Source organism: Mesoplodon mirus (assembly GCF_964341445.2).
Source record: "Mesoplodon mirus genome assembly, chromosome: 1".
In the NCBI taxonomy this organism is placed as follows: Eukaryota; Metazoa; Chordata; class Mammalia; order Artiodactyla; family Ziphiidae; genus Mesoplodon; species Mesoplodon mirus.
The window spans coordinates 24,447,009-24,452,400 of record NC_138976.1 but is presented as its reverse complement, the minus strand read 5'-3'; the positions used below and the strand labels follow the sequence as shown (position 1 = coordinate 24,452,400).

Below are 5,392 nucleotides of genomic sequence, written 5' to 3'. Positions count from 1 at the left end.
CTGGAAAGGAATGGAGATGAGACGTGAGCCAGCTGTCCCTGTGCACCCGAACCACCACCGTGGCTCTGAGAGCGCCAGGAAGCTTCTTGACAACTTTGCTCAGCAAACTCTGATGTCTGGTGTTTTTAAAGGACAGCTTGTGAGCCTTCACTGAGAGGAGGGTCTGTAGTGGTGTAGATTCGTTCATAAAGTACTTCTAAATCGCTGGCCATACAGGTATAAAACCCACTTTATCCAACTCCGCTGTTGTCCTTTGTGTACAGAGGCCCCGCGGCTGAAGATCCTCACTCTGGTCAGATAAGATTTAAGTTCAGTCGATCTTAATGAGATCTTAACCTGGTGGAAACATTTCCCCCAACTCTTCCTCAAAGCGTTTGGCCTGCCTGTGTAAACAACAGTGTCTGCCCTGAAGATTACCCTGTATTATCTGTGTCCCCTTATGGTCAACCTTGACATTTTCCCGGGGGCAAGACAATATAAGCCCAAACACTGTTCACATAACAAAGTAGTTAAATGTAAAGCATGAGCCAGGGGGTTGCAGGCTGGGGTCATGAGCTGACAGGATGTCGGGGATGGTTGGAGGGGCGGGTAGGGCTCCCTTTGTTATAGCAAAGGGAGAGGGTTCGAAACAAATTATAGTGTCTGCAGATGAAAACCAAGCAGCAAGCTAGATCAGCCACAAGAGAAAGGTCGGTCAACGACTGTGGAGCCGGTAGGGGGCAGTCAAGGGGGCTGCCGGTGTGGCAGAGACAGGAAGCTATTGCGAGAGGAAAAAAGTCTGTCTATACTTAGATGTCTTCCAGTTCCTGAGCTGAGCAGGCAGACCTCAGATAGATGCTTACGGGCTGCAACAAGAACCGAACTGAGGCTAGGCGCTGATGTGGAGGGGCGCGGGGGCACACAGGCTGCCCAGCCTGGGGCCTAGAGTTTAGCCTTTGCCTGAGCTCCTCCCCTCCCCTCCACCCCCCTCGAAGAACAATGAATGCGAATCAGTGGGCAGTCTCCTGGAGAGAAGACAGTGTGTCTGGCCAGATTTCTGGAGACCATCAGAATGTCCAACAGCTTGGGGGAAGATGGGGGGGAACAAAACCCAAAGCCCAAAGGGCAGAAGTTTGCCCAGAGTGACCAGAGGGTTTACGTGAGCCAGGCTTGACGGCATCTCCACGTTAGCTGAACAAGCATTACACCCCTTTTGCACTCAACCCCTCATTGGAGCCCCTCCAACAATTCTGGCGTGTCAGCGTTGTCACCATTGCCATGTTATGGATGAGGAAAGTATGGCAGGGAACAAAATAATAAAGCCGGTACCAGACGGAACCAAGGCTTGTGACTCATCTGGAGCCTCGGTCCAGCGACTTCCTCAGTACAATCCGGCCCTGTCTATGTAGGCTTTACATACCCACATCTCATCTGGTTCTCACAAGGAGGACTAGCTCCTTTCCCCTGGAGAAGAGAAGGGAGCCAGGGTTCCTGAAAGCAAGCGGCAGAGCCCGGAACCTGAGTCCCCAGCTCGTGGCTCAAGGTACAGAAAAGGATCCCGTGCTGTCTCCCCCTCCCTGCCCTCAGAATGCACACTGGGCTGCACCTGTGCAGGGTTCCCCTGCCACTGGCTTTTGCAGGGACTGGATGGGGAGAAGGGAAAGGCACCCACTTATTCAGGTTTTCTTTTTTTCTTTCCATTTTAATAATGAAGGAAATTGAGGCCAAGAGGGAAGTAACTTGCCTCAAGTCACAGTGAATAAGAGACGCAACTGGGAGCAGAAGCCAGGTCTCCCAATATCCTTCTTCAAATCAACCTGCTTTTTACATTCATTAAAGCAAACTCCTCCACGTTGCTTATCATGGCAACTGCCAGAGACTCATTGATTGTCAGAGCCGGCAGGAATCTCGAGTCATCTGGACCAACCCCCATTCGAGGCTTGAGCTCCCTCCAACACTTCCCACCAAGCTTTACACCTCCATCATGTCTTTGGGGGGCATTTTATATTCCTTTATATTCAACAGCATTGACTGAGTGCTATGATGTGCCAAGCACAGGTACCAGAAATAAAGATTAACAGGGGACCAAGATATACCTACAAGAAATCTGATAAAACATCACAAGTACCCTGGTAGATCTCTATCAAGTATGAGAGGCACAATGAACGAAGTGGTCAGATTTTCCAAGGACGGCGGGTAAGTTGTACGCCGAATCTTAAACGATAAAGGGATAGACGGTGGGCAAGTACGGGGAGCATTAGGAGTAACAGTCCTCTAAAGGGAGGCTTTTGCCTGGGTCACTGGGAGGCACTCCAGCTACCTGGACCGGTTGGTACCAGTAGGGCAAGAGGATGGCTTGTTGGGGTGTCAAGAGATGAGTCTGGCAGGGCCTCACCCAGAGAGGAGGTGGAGAGCACAGGTTCTGGGGCCAGACTGCCGGGACAAGTCCCACTTCCGCCCATGGACAGCGGGTAACCTCACCTACTTCTCTAGGCCTCTGTCTCCTTACTGTAGGATGGGGATGACGACAGCACCTGCCTCAGCTGGTTGTTGGGAATGTTACAGGAGTTGGTAAGATTGAAGTGTTCAGAGAAGGCCTGGCACGCAATAAGTGCCCGGTAAGTATCAGCTACGATTACTAAGGGACTTAGAAGCCATGTCAAGGAGTTTAACCTGAGAGCAGTAGGAACACAGAAAAGGCTCTAAGCAGAGTGGTGGGACAAGCTTTGGGATGAGCGCTGCGTGAGATGCCCACCCTGGAGGAGCTAGAGGAGCTGCAGGGCCCGAGGACGTTTCAGGACGCCCGGTAAATGTGATGAGGGCTTGACAAAGGGCAGGGCAAGGTGGCTGGTGAGGAGGTGGCTGGCTGGGCTGGGGTAGTGCATAGAGAGAGGTAGAGATTTCTGGCTTGAATGGCTGTGAGGAAAGTAGTGCCCTTTCCCAAGATGGTTTGGGGGGGAAGATGATGAAATTGATTTGGGGTGTATGTGCTGTGTCTGGGGCGCCTGTTAGAAAGGTCTTCCTTGAGAGTATAGTAAAAAAGTGACTTTCCCAGGAAGGGATGTTTTCTGCTTTTAAACATGTTACTCTACCACACAACTGTCTTAACCTGGAGGCTGCAATTGAGATTTCATTAAGTGAAGAGGGCTTCAGTGGCAGATTTACAGGACCTGAGTGCCAGCCTGGCTCTCAGCTATAAATAGTGTGGAGATAGGAGTTGTCTGAGGTGTCACCAAGGGAGAAGAGAGATGGGGGTCCTCGGCTCCTTCCTGACACCCCCCTCACACTGGTACCCCACGCTCTCCCACAGAACCCTCTGTTAAGAGCCCAGGGCAAAGGCTGGGAAGGACCAAAGACATGCCAGTCAGGATGGGTCCTGGGCAGGGCTGACCCATGGCCTTAGGGATTAAATGTCTCCCAAGGAAGAGCCCACCTGCCTCGCAGGCAAGCAAAGCCCAGGTCCCGCAGACCCGGCAATGGGCCAGGAGCCAGCACAGAGGTAGGCTGGAGTGAGAAGGAAATCGGAGAGGCCCGCTCTCGACCGCACGGAGCTTGCCCGCTGCTGCCAGGCTGCAGCAGCAGACACGGTAACAACCACGGTGGCTGGACCGGGGCCGGCAGGAGGCTTTTATGACAAACATATTCAGCTGAGAAACATGGAAGCCTGTCTGCTTCATCAGAGCATCAAGAGCAGGATGAAAATACTGTGTTGGAAAGAAAGGCAGGATTTCTCTTTTGCAGGAGGACGCTGGCGCACCATCAGAATCAGAAGCGTTTCTTTCACAAAAATTAGCGGATGGGTGCAAATTTGCTTTTAAAGCTAGATGTCCTACTTCACCAACTAGTACTCTGTTGCGTGCAGTCACCTAGATGATTCTGCTCTAATTCCTTCTGTGGGAAACCTCAAGGGAATAGCTGCACAGTTCCATGGGGTAACTCAGAGGCCCATTTTCATCACCTGGCATTCCTGCCCAGAAAACTGCCATGGTCCTACTTCCCACCTGCTTTCCTCACCAAACTCCTGAGCTTGGCGTTAAAGGCCTTTGGCTCACAGCCTCCCACACCTACCCAGCCCCCTTCCCGTGAACACCCCATATACCTGTTCATTGTCCTGCCTTTGCCCATGTTGTTCCCTCTGCTTGGAATACCCTTCCCTCCCTCCTCTGGGAGCTCCTGTTTTTCCGTCCAGGTGTAACACCCAGTAATAGTTCCTCAATCCTTTCGGAACTTCCTGTCTCTCCTATCCTGCATACTGGGTCCTACCACCTTGCCTTTGCCTACACCAGCACCCCTGCCAGGAAGGCCTCCTGACCTCCCACACAACCTGTCTCTTCCTTGCAAGGCTGACTCAGGCCCACACCCACCAGGATGCTTGGATTAACCCGCCTCTGTCCTCACAAATCATTTGCTCGCTTTGTTTGGATACAGTTTGTAGGCCTTCTTGAATTTGGGGGCATGATTTTGAGTCTCTTCTCCCCTAAAAGGTTGTAAAGTTTCTTGAGTCGGGGAACTAGCTCTCTGCTACCCCTTATGTCACCTCGCACAGTCCTGGGCACACAAAAGATGCTCCCAAAGTGCTCACTGTAACTAACAAAGGGCGTGACTTGACTGAGCCACTGTCTAGAAGGGCAGTCTCTCCCGGGCCTCAGTTTCTCCAGAAGAGAACTGGAGGGAGGAGCCTGAGGTCCCGTCCAGCTCTGGCATGCTGGGCTCCTGCCGTAACCTCAGCAAGTCCCTGGTGATAGGAATTGGGCCTGGATTTTGGAATCATAGACTCTCAGGACAGAGAGTCCTCAAGGGCCATTTCTTCTAGCCTCCAGCTGACCCTGGGGTCCCCCCTACAGCACCCCTGACTCTAGTCATCCGGAAACTTCTGTCCCTAGAAAGAAGTCCTCCAAGCCATCTTGCCACTGGAAGACCAAAGCTGGATTAGCCTTGAGATAGGCACCGAGAGACACATAAGAAGCTTAATCTAAGCTGAGAGAGAGAAAAAAAAAAAAGTGAGATGACTGCATATCAGAATAGAACTCAAGGCTTTTAAGTGCTGGTTCTGCAGCCAGATCACAACTGGGCCAACAGAGTCCAGGTCACAGGCCTTCCTCAGCAATTCAATGTAGCTATCACCTCTGTTACACCATGATAATTCTAATTCTTAGCTGTTTGTGTTTGCTCTGTTTTATTTCAAATAAGGACACTTCAGATAAACCAGGACACCTGACCTGGTGTGGGTTTTTTTGTTGTTTTTGTTTGTTTGATGAACTTTTCTAGATCTGCAGCTCTAGAAAAAGTAGCAGCTGGAGTAAGCAATGAATAAATAGCCTCTTAAGAACAGGAACCTATACCTTCAACAGCCAGTGCCCTATAGGACTTTGACAAATGTTGGTTGAATTGAGTAGCTCTGTGGTTATCTATG

At 51.1% G+C, this 5,392-nt stretch overlaps 1 protein-coding gene across 1 annotated transcript in view; it reads right to left on the bottom strand.

Moving 5' to 3' along the window:
- Positions 1-5,392, bottom strand: part of TMOD1 (tropomodulin 1) — an 81,448-nt gene that overhangs the window by 745 nt on the left and 75,311 nt on the right. The gene's annotated exons all lie outside the window — the stretch shown is intronic.